This window comes from Heterocephalus glaber, unplaced genomic scaffold (assembly GCF_053883595.1).
Source record: "Heterocephalus glaber isolate CG9 unplaced genomic scaffold, H.glaber_assembly_v1.0 deba00001538, whole genome shotgun sequence".
Classification (NCBI taxonomy): Eukaryota; Metazoa; Chordata; class Mammalia; order Rodentia; family Bathyergidae; genus Heterocephalus; species Heterocephalus glaber.
In genome coordinates, this window is record NW_028258333.1 from 20,984,470 (window position 1) to 20,996,355 (window position 11,886).

Consider the following 11,886-nt stretch of genomic DNA (forward strand, 5'->3'; position numbering starts at 1 on the left):
TCTGTTCCATTGATCCTCCAACCTATTTTTTGGTGTTGTTATTTTGTTTGTTTTTTGCCAGTATCATGCTTTTTTTACCATAGTACCTCTGTAGTATAATTTCAGGTAAGGGATTGTGATGTCTCCTGCCTTGTCTTTTTTTGCCCAGAGTTGTTTTTGCTATTCTAGGCCTCTTCTAGTACCAAATGAATTTTAGGAATGTTTTCTCTAGTTCTGTCAGGAATGCTATTGGCATTTTGATTGGGATTGCAATAATCTGTGTAAGAATTTGGGGAGTATGGTCATTTTTACTATGTTGGTTCTTCCAACCCACAAGCAAGGGATATCTTTCCATTTTCTGATATCCTCTTCCATCTCCTTTTTCAGAGCACATAGTTTTTAATATAAAGGTCTTTTACGCCTTTGTTAGATTGATTCCTAAGTACTTCATTTTTTTCAATGCTATTGTGAAAGGTGTAGTTTCCCAATTTCTCTGTCAGTAAGTTTGTTATTTGTGTACAGGAATACTGTTGATTTTTGAGTGTTGACTTTGTATCCAGCTACATGACTGAATTTGATTATTAAATCTAGAAGTCTTTTGGGCAGGGGATTTAGCTCGATGATTCTGCCACCTGCCTCACAAGCACAAGGTTCTGAGTTCAATCCCTGGTACCAAAAAAAAAAATCTAGAAGTCTTTTGCTGGAATTTTGGGGATCTTCTATGTAGAATATCATGTTATCTGCAAATAATGATAGTTTAACTTTTTCCTTTCTGATCTTTATTCCTGTAATTGCTCTGGCTAATGTTTCCAGATCTATATTGAATAGGAGTGGTGATACTGGACATCATTGTCTTGTTCCTGATTTTGAGTGAAAGCTTTCAGTTTTTGTTCATTTAGTATGATGTTGATGTTTGGTTTTGTCATAGATGGCTTTTATCAGATTGGGATAGAGATCATCTATTCTCATTTTCTGTAGGTTTTTTTTTATCATGAATGGGTGTTGGACATTGTCAGATGCTTTTTGTACATATTCTAATCTGTTCCACTCGTCCTCAGGTCTGTTTCTTTGCCAGTACCATACTGTTTTGATCTCAGTAACTTTGTAGTATAGTTTCAAGTTGGGGATTGTGATACCCCTTGACATGTCTCTGTTGCCTAGAATTGCTTTTGCTGTTCTAGGTCTCTTCTTGTTCCAAATGAATTTTTGGATTGTTTTCTCAAGGTCTGTGAAGTGTGCTCCTGGGATTTCAATTGGGATTGCATTGAATCTATATAGCAGTTTTGGAAGTATGGCCATTTTCACTTTCTTGATTCTTTCTACCCAGGAGCAAGGGATGTCTTTCCATTTTCTGATACCATTTTCAATCTCTCTTTCCAGAGTGCTATAGTTTTCAGAGAAAAGGTCTTTGATTTCTTTTGTTAGGTTGATTCCTAGGTATTTCAGATTTTTGGATGCTATTGTGAAAGGAATTGTTTGTCCTAGTTCTCTCTTGGTGAGTCTATTGTTTGTGTAGATTAAAGCTATTGATTTTTTTGTGTGTTAACCTTGTATCCAGATACTTTACTGAATTTGGTTATTAAGTCTAGAAGACTTTTGGTGGAGTTCTTGGGGTCTTCTATATAGAGTACCATGTCATCTGCAAATAATGACAATTTGACTTCTTTGTTTCCTATCTTTATTCCTTTTATTTCTTTGTCTTGTCTAATTGCTGTGGCTAATGTTTCCAAGACTATGCTGAACAGGAGTGGTGATAGTGTACATCCTTGTCTTGTTCCTGATTTTAGTGTGAAGGATTTCAGTTTTTGATCATTTAGTATGATATTGGCTGTTGGTTTTTTATAGATGGCTTTTATCAGATTGAGGTAGAGACCATCTATTCCAATTTTTTGTAGAGTTTTTATCATAAATGTGTGTTGGATTTTGTTGAATGGCTTTTCTGCATGTATTGAAATGATCATATGGTTTTTTTCCTTGGCTCTATTGATATAACATATATATATATTTGGTACCGGGGATCGAACCCAGGTTCTTGCACATGCGAGGCAGGCAAAGGAACCACTGAGCTAAGTCCCTGGCCCCAATATAGTGTATTACACTTATGGATTTGCATATGTTGAAACATCCCTGCATCCCTGGGATGAATCCCACTTGGGCAGGGTATATGATTTCCTTGATGATCTTCTGCATTCTGTTTGCCAGTATCTTATTGAGGATTTTTGCATCTATATTCCTTAGGGATATTGGCCTATAGTTCTCTTTTTTGGTTGGATCCTACTCTAGTTTTGGTATCAGGGTAATGCTTGCTTCCAGAAATGTCTTTGAGAGTATTGCTTCCCTTTTAATTTCATTAAAGAATTTGAGGAGTAGTGGCATTAGATGTTCTCTAAATTACTTATAGAATTCAGCAATGAACCATCAGAACCTGGGCTACTTTGATGGTAGGTTTTGAATTACCTCTAAAATTTCATTGAGACTGATATTGATTTATTTAGAATTTTTATATCTTCTTGATTCATCTTTGTTAGTTCATATGTATCTAGGAATCTGTCCATTTCTTCTGTGCTTTCCATATTATTAGAATATAGATTCTCAAAGTAGGTATTGATGCTCTTCTGGATTTCTGCAGGATCCGTTGTGATTTCACCCTTTTCATTCCTAACTGCATGGATTTGAGTCTTTTCTTTCTGTCTTTTGATATGTTTGGCAGAGGTTTATCAATTTTATTTAATCTTTCAAAGAACCAACTCTTTTATTTATTGATTCTTTGTATTGTTTTCTTAGTCTCAATTGCATTAATTTCTGCTTTAATCTTTACAATTTCCTCCCTCATATGAGCTTTGGACTTGACTTGTTCTTTTTCTAGGAGTTTGAGGTTCAACATTAGGTTGTTTATTTGAACTCACTGTGTTTTCCTAATATAAGCACTCACCACTAAAATTTTCCCACACAGGACTGCTTTCCTTTATATTAGGATTATCATTTAATTGTAGAAACTGTCCAATTTCTTCTTAGTTTTATATGCGACCCATTGTTTGTTCAGGAGGGTGTTGTTTAATTTCCATGTGTTTATGAAGTTTTTGTGGTTTCTTTTGCCATTGATTTCCAATTACATTCCACTATGATCTGATAATATGTATAGGCTAATTTGAATTGCTTTGCATTTACTTAAGCATGTTCTATGAGCTAGTAGGTGGCCTATTTTGGAGAATGTCGCATGCACAGCTGAGAAGAATGTGTATTTTGATGTTGTGGGTGGAGCACTCTGTAGACATTTCTTAAGTCCATTTGTTCACAGGTTTGTTCAGTTCTGATACTTCTTTTTTGATTTTTTGTCTAGTTGATCTATCTATTTGTGACAGTGTGTATTGTGGTCCCCCACTACAATTGTGTTAGTGGTTACTTGATTTTTCATGTCTGTTAATATTTGTTTTATAAAGTTCTGTGTGCCTGTATTTGGTGCATATATATTTATGATTGTTATCTCTTCTCTCAGAGTTTTCCCTTAACAAGTACATAGTGACCTGCTTTGTCTCTTTGGATCAGATTTGTCTTGAAGTTCACTTTGTCTGCAAATAATGGCTACCTTGCTTCTTTCCAGGTTCTTGTCACATGAAGTATTGTTTTCCATCCTTTAACTTTCAGTTTATGAATTTCTTTTTGAGTTAAATGTGTTTCCCATATGCAGATAATTTTTAGATCTTGTTTCTCGATCCATTCTGCCAGTCTGTTTCTTTTGGTTGATGAATTGAGACCATTTACTTTGATGGTTATTATTGATATGTATTGGCTTATCTTTGGATATTATTTTCCTATCTTTCCCCTCTGTTTAATTGTTTGCCTTTCCTGCTGGATTCATACTGTTGGTGTTCTTAGAATTGTGTTTTTCATTATCTCTTTTTAAAATAACTTTCAGAACATTTTGTAGAGTTTGTTTAGTGGCCATGAATTTCTTTAGTTGTTCTTTGTCATGGAAGTATCTTATTTCTCCATCGATTCTGAAAGATAGTTTTGCAGTGTACAACAATCTGAGTTGCAGATTGTTTTCTTTCAAGACTTTAAATACTTCACTCCAAGCTATCCTTGAGTTAAGGGTTTGTGTTGAGAAGTCTGCTGTGATTCTGATGGGCTTTTCTTTAGAGGTAATTTGTTTCTTTTCTCTAACAGCTTGTAATATTCTGTTCTAGTGCTGAATATCTGGGATCTTGATTATTGTATGCCTTGGTCATGGCTGATTAGAATTCTATATGCCTCATTTTTCTGTATGTCTATTTTTTCCCGTGCTTGGGAAATTTTCTGCCATTACTTCTGTGAACAAGACTTTTATATCCTTTGCACTGACTCCTATTTTTTCATTGACTCTGATCAATCTTCTGTTGTTCTTTGCATCATCTTGCAGTTGTTGGATTATTTTTTCATGGTTCCTTTCTGTTTTTGAGACATTTCTTTTCATGATCAAGGACTCCAATCCTATCTTCTAGGTCTGATATTCTGTCTTTACTTTCACTCATTTGGCTTTAAAAACTTTCAGTGGAATTTTTAATTTCCTGAATATCTGTTTGAATCTGTTTCATGTATTCCATTTCCTTTCTATGTTGGGCATTCATGGTTTCCATTATTTTCCTAAGCTCCTCTATTTTTAAATTTATGCCTACTCTAGATTTGCTGAGTCAATATGATTGTCTCCTTTTTTTTGGTACCAGGGATCGAAATCGGCACCTTGTGCTTGTGAGGCAGGCAGTGGAACCACTTAGCTAAATCCCTGGCCCCATGTCATCTCCTTTTTTTTTTTTTTTTTTTTTTTTCACAAAATTTCATTGTAATCATTTTCTTTTACAAAGCACAATACTTAAGACTTTTCTAAATACAACTTTAGAAAAATGAAGCAAAAAATAATCTCCATAGAGGCCTGGTCAAGTCCATGCTGAATGCAAAAGAATATTTTTTTTAAAGTGACACTTCCAAGCTTTTCAATATTCTTGAGGGGTCCATTTTGTCAAGAGTAAAGATGATGGCCTTTTGGGCAACGGGTCATCCAGTTCCATGATGCAGAATCCTCCTGCTGGTTAACCCAAGGGGCAGTAATGAAGCTGGACATGCCAATTTCTCTTTCTACAATCACTTCTCCCTCTATTTATACAAAGGAAGCCAATGGCCTCTATGAGGGGAAAAATCAGCACTCTACATTCCATGTCGCCGGTGCCCCATGAGGGTGCTCCAGCCAATCAATTTAATTATTAACAATCCTATTCTGTATACACATTATATAAAACTATATCATTAGGGGTTTTCTTGATGAGTAAATGAGAAATTCAAACACCAAAGAATTCAATCCTCATTCTTATATTAGGTGTTGGGAAACCTCTGAAGGCTTCATGTTTAATGCAGAAATACTTGGAACAGTCAAGGGATGCAGGAATGTTTTGCACTGCCTCTGGAAACTTGGTGCTCTTGGCCACAAGCACACCAAGACCAAGGCTGCTGAAATGGCAAGACATCCAGAAATGGGGATGGAGGATGTGAGGTTTCTTTCTTTACACACTCCCTTCCTTTAACTGTTTCCACCCAGGAGACCAGGGCCTTAGGGTTCTGTAAATACTGGAAAGGAGGTAAGAGCCTCAAGTAGAAAGGATGAGTTTGCAGCCAAGAGCAAGGCAGGGAAAGTGAGGAGGAAGAGAAAAGAAGTGACACTTATTTGTTATACTTTCAATAATGAATAATAACCTGTGGTGATTTTTTGTATCAGTCCTTCAGTGTTATCAATTCTCATTCTTTGTGGTTGTGCAAATCTATTAATGTTCAGTGATTTCACTATAAAACTCAAGAAATAGACAAAGCAGCTGATTAGAAACAAATTAAACATCTTTGGGGGCCATTAAGGGACCACACCCTCCACTTCTACCCCCTGAACAATCTTGCAATACAGTATGTTCCCTATTTTCAGCTAAGGATAAAAAAACAGTCTTACATCGTCTAAGGCTGAACTGTTCATGTGCTACAAAGAGAAAGCAGACAAGCAAACATCAGTTTCCTTGGGAAAGAAAAAGCAACTCCATAAATGCAAGAAAGATCCAAGGGCTACACTTCAACAAGACCATCTTCCCATTCTCTTGGACCCAAGGAGTTACAAGTGAGCAAGGCAAATAACATTATATGAATACAGTTTTTAAACAATAACACACACACAGATAACCCAGTGCAGGAAATAACACAACTCCCCCCCCCCATTGTTTTCATTTGCATTTTACTCTTTTTTTTTTTGCTTTAATAATTCATATTCTGTTCACACAAAAGGTGCAAAGGACAGGAAGCAGGGGTTTAACTTGGCTGATGAAAAATCAAGCAGGAATGACATTTCGAGTTTCATGAACAACCTCCAAGTAGGAGAAACTAAAAAGTCAGAGCTGGTTCCACAGAGCACATCCAACTTCTCAGCTGTCTTCTCTTAGGACCTTTGGCTAGGGTGAAAGAAGCTATGAAGACAGTGGCCTCTAGTAGACTTGGATAAGTGGCAGATTTTTATTTCTTTCTTTCTTTTTTTTTTTTTGAATCATGGTAGCTGCATCACAAAAGCTCCAATCAAGAGGGTGGTAAAAAGAAGGCACAGATCATTGCAAATACCAGATTTTCTTTCTCTTTTTGTAAATATACCATCATATATAAGCTAAAATTTCTCTTAGGGTGGCAGAGTCGGCTGGCAGGGCAAGGGACAGGTTGGACCTAAAATTGCATATGTAATAGAATCCTAAAGGGGAACACAAAGTGAGGCAGCTTTCCACCTGAAGCAAAAGAACAAGATGCTCGTTTCTGACTAGGTGTAGTACAAACACTAGAGGCATCTGTGACAAAACACGATTGAAAAATCATAAAATTATAAACCTTGTAAATGAATAATCTGAAATTACATTAATGGAAAATATCATCAAAATAGTACCACTACGGACTAAACTGCCTGAGTTTTTGTTTCGCATGAGATCTCAAGGTAGAAACGCCTTTAGCACAATTTCCTCTAAGTCACAACCAGTGCCAGACCCAGGACTAAACCATGGGGAAGATTCTCCTCTTGGATGGAATTTGTGTTGTGCTATCAAGACTTTTGTGCTAATCTTTCAAACAGGGACATGCTGAGGCAAACCTTTAATCTTTTGGCACAAGATTATTTTGGCTGGGGCAGAAAATTTTGAGTCTTGGACTCAGGATGAATAATGAAACATCTCAGTTATCAAGTGTTCACTTTGATTGAAGAGCTTTCTTTATGCCATTCACTTCCATCTGCAACCGAAGCCGCATTTTCTTTTCTTCATCCAATTCTGACAGTAACTGCTTAATCTCACATTTCTGCTGGTCCTTCATGGTCTCAATGATGCTCCTCAGCTCACGGACCTGCTCCCTTAGCTCCTCCACAGCTGCCTGGCTGCTGGCTGCAGGCTCCATCTTTGGTTTTCCTTCCGTGCCAAATAGAGAAGGGGAGTTGGCTCTATGTCCAGCTGTTCCCAAAGAGGATGACAAGGGGGAGGATACCGCTGAGGACAGAGAGGCTGGCCCACCACTGCTTGCTGCTATGGTCCCTGGCTTGGGCGGCAGGGATGCCTTGTTGTCAGACACTTGGGATATGGTAATAGTCTTTGAAGTCTTCTTGGATACATCTAGTCCTCTGTGCGCAAGCGAAATGTGTTCCTCTTTATCTTCTTCAGGACTTGGGGAGTCAAAGATATCAGGGCTTGAAAGGGAGGAAGATGTGAGTGACTGGGATGGAGGCCACCTCCCCGTAGCTTTTGGCCTGCTTGTGGTTGGGTGACTGAGTTTCTCAGTAGATGACACCATGGAGTCAAAACCTTCTAGGTCAATGTCATTGCTGTGGTCTGAGAGATCCTTGTCCAGGATGCTGGATAGCGTGCTGCCCACTAAATCAATCTTTGGACTGTCACCCCTGGTATGCATCAATGGGCCCACTGGTCGCTCCGGCCTTCTCGGGGGCAGTGCACCGGGTCGGTTAAGAGAATTGGTCTTAGGTGGCCGAGGCTTTTTTGGTGGGATGGCAGCAACAGAGGGCTTCTGTAAATCCAGTTTTGGCTCTCTCTCTGGTCTTTCTTTCTCTTCGGTTCTGTTTGGAAGTGTTTCTGGTCTTTCAGGAGGTATCTTTTTAATTTCATGTTTTCTCTCTGTGGTACCTGCCCCTTGTTTGATGACAGGAGCAGATGGAGGTGGTGGTTTCTTGGGTCTATTTCCCTCCTTGTCAAAGTCTGGTGGAAGTAACTTCACAAAGTTATCAGGGAACACTCCTCGTCTGCCATTGAGCTCTCCTTCCCACCAGCCTATGTCGATGCAGTCCTTATTGATGAGAGTCACTATATCTCCTTCTTTGATTGTCAATTCATCATCATTCTGTGCCTCATATGGAAATATTACTTTACAGTAATCCTTGGTCTTTGTCCTGCTGTCCATTTCTGTTTTTGACAAGTCTGGAGTTGCCGTAGTTGGGGGTAACTTCTTCCTGATGGTCTTTTCTATTGGCAGAAAGTCATTTTCTACTTCAATTGACCTTGGTCTTAGTTTGATTGGCTTGTCTTTGAAAATATCTCCAAAGCCCACTCCCTTAACTTTCTTGGGCTGGATAGCTGCAGCTGCCACTGTGCCATTGGCACCTTCGGACTTGGTACTGCTTGAATCACCCCCATCACTCTCGGAGCCTGTGGTCTGCCTTAAGCTTGACTTAGACAGCTGCTCATCCTGGGAAATGCCGAGCTCATCTGACTCCCCCGACAGCTCCTTGATGAAGTTGGATGGAAACATTCCAGTTTTCCCATTGAGAACACCTTCCCACCATCCTTCCTCTACCTCTCCTACCACCTCTATGATGTCACCAACTTTCAGCTCAAGTTCGTCATCATTCTGGGGCAGGTAGCTGAATGCCACCTGGCATCGGCGCCTCCGTCGTTCACCTAGCTTATTGGTTCTTAAAATGGTTTCAGAAGACAGCAAAGAGTTTCCACTGAACACATCGTGCATGGGCTTTTCTGGAGCTTTGTTGGACAGAGGGTCTTTCTTCATATCTTTCTTTATTTCTCTTACAAAGTTGTCGGGGAACAAACCTCCCCTGCCGTTGATCTGACCCTCCCACCAGCCTCCAGCCTCCTTCCTGATGTTGGTGATGACCTCACCCACGCTGATCGTCAGCTCATCGTCGTGCTGGGCCTGGTAGTCAAACTCCACTATGGCCTCCACCATTGGCGCCAAGCCGTGCCGTGCCACTGAGGCAGCGTGAAAGTTGATGGAGGCGGGCTTGGGGGTCAGGTCGCCGGGATCCGGGCTTGGGGGTCTGGGAGCGGGCGGCGGGGAGCGGCGGCGGCTGGGCCGGTTTCTTTCTCAGTAGCGGCGGCTGCGGCTCAGCGCCGCCCGCTGCTGCCTCTGCTGTTGCTGTTGCTGCTGCCCCAGGGCGACTCCTCCTGCTGCTGCTGCTGCTGCTGCTGCTGCTGCTGCTGCATCGCGGCCCGCTGCGCCTGGCTGCTGCGCAGTTTCCTGCTCCCCGCGAGTGGAAATTACAAAAAAAAAGAAAGCGCCTCCCAGCCCAGCGCCGGGCAGCACGGCCCCGCCGCCCGCTCTCCCCTCCTCCTCGTCGCCGCCGCGCCGCCTCATCTTCTTTTTGTAACCTGAGAGATTATTTCTTCTCTGATTTCTCTATAGCCTCATTCATCTGTTTATTTACTCCTACTGCTATCATTTCAGAAAATTTCAGTGAGTGGCTTCTGATTTCCTGTATGTCATTGTCCCCTGGAGTTGTCCTGGGTGGGATGGAGGTTTGGGGTTGAATTTTGCTTCTATGTCTTGTCACTTTCTGTTTTTGTTTTTAATTTTAATTTGTTTTCTGTGTTGATGCTTGTAAGTTTCTTATGTTAGGTAGTTTTATCACTAGTCTCAAGGCTTCCTTTGGGAATGTCTATTCCTCAGAGTTGTCTTCCAGTAGTTAGCTCTTGGTCTTTGTGTCTGTCCCAAGATCCTACCTTTGCAATTTATTAGGGATGAGAAGTTGCTATCTATTTGGCTCAGCTCCTAGTCCTTTGGTACTGGACTTAGGTGATGATTATGACCCCAGACAAACACAGTGTTGTCATACAATGGTGAACAACTGATTACAACAGGCATGGCATCCTGGGCTAATGTAGTACAATTAGCAATAACAATATCTTCAAGCACAGTCGAGAAACTGACAAACCATGGTAACTGCTAATTTGGTATTTTTAACCATAGGAGCAAGATCTTTAGTTGTGTAACAACATCCAACACAAACCAGAAACTTGTATGCAGTGAGTTTCCTCTTGGTAGAATCATTTTACCCAAGGGGCAGGATTTAAGAGGGACAGAGGACAAAACAAAGCAATAAAAGAAGGGAAATATAGTAAACGCAATGCTGAAGGACACCAAATGATCACTCAAGTTTTGGGAAGCAGGAGAAGAGGACAGGAGAGAAAGGATGAAGGAGAAAGCAAAAGAATATTAAAGCAAACCAGAAAGACTAGCAACAATGTTCATTCACATGAAAATATCAAAATGTCATGTAAGACAGTTGAGAAAAGAGAGAAAAAGGACAGGAAAAAAAAACAATAAAAGTCAAAAGTCAAACAAGCCCCCCAAAATACTGACAGAAAAGCAAAAATAAAACAAATAATCAGAGAGAAAAAAATTTCTCTATTGCCCACAGTTCTGTGGTTGTGTCCAAGCCTGTTACCTCTTCTAGGTAACCCTGCCAAGTCTGTTGTAGAATATGTGCTGGGTGCAGAGCTGATGTTGGCCTCCAGATGTGGGGGCTGTAGCTAATCTTTAGCCAGCACTTTCTGGATGGCCCACCTATGTCTCCTTACCCTGTTTGTCTCTGTGCTGCTCTCCTAGTTATTATGGAACCATCAGACAGGGACAGCCTGAGGCTGCTCCCAGTCCTGTGTATAGTTGGACCTTATACAGCCTCCTCTGTTCCACATTACTGGCTCCTCTCCTGGGCTGTCTTCCTTGTTACATCACCTTGGCCCAAGGCTCCTTGCATTGCTGGTCTTAAGTTGGAGGGAATGTTGCCTTCCTGCCCGAGGGTGCTTGTGCCACTGGTCACAGGGTGGGGTAGCACTAATTACCGATTCCTTGTGCCCACTGCCCCAGGGTGCTTGCTCCCCTGATTGCAGTCATGTCTGTGGTCTGAATCCCTTTCTCACACCTTTTGTAGGGCAGGAGGGGTTGTGTTGTTCTACTAGCTATCCGCAATGCTGCTGCTGGTTCCTAATCTTGTTACTAGAGGTTCCAGTTAGCTGCTATGGCACATGACAGAGAATGAAGGAAAGAAAGAAAGAAAGAAAGAAAGAAAGAAAGAAAGAAAGAAAGAAAGAGAAAAGAAAGAGCTGGCAGCCCCTGGGAAGGGAGCAGCTTTCTGGTCATTTGCCCCTGTGTGTGCCAGTGAAATTTGCTTCCAGGCTGCAGTGTCTTCCTTTTGCAGGAAATCAAAAGAGGTGAAGGGCCTTATATTCCAGATCTATCCTGTGTGGATGGAGTTTTTTATGCATTTGCCGTCTCTCCATTTTGGGGGAAACTTCCCAGGAATCGTGGCTCTTGATCTGGTTTCTGCTCTGTCCATAGGCAGTAGACCCACAGGCAGCCCTGTGGCTGGATAATTGTTGTATAAAGTCCTAAGCCTATGTTTTGTTTGACCTATAAGTCTCTTATTTCAGATTGATTTTGATATCAAGATGTATGTCCTTCTCTTTTTTCTAATTACCTGTATTTTTAGTTGTTTGTCTCTAAGTAGCTCCAATGTGACTCCTCCTCTATTCAGCCATGTTGAATCCTTTGGAGAATGAATGCAGTGTTAAGAGACCTACACTAAGGTCCTAGTGGAAGAACGCCAATATCTTGTTTTGGGCTTTT

At 40.8% G+C, this 11,886-nt stretch overlaps 1 pseudogene; it reads right to left on the minus strand.

The window, feature by feature from the left end:
• Positions 1–7,101: 7,101 nt before the first annotated feature.
• On the minus strand, positions 7,102–9,341 carry LOC101718319 (SH3 domain-containing kinase-binding protein 1 pseudogene; annotated as a pseudogene).
• Positions 9,342–11,886: the final 2,545 nt, after the last annotated feature.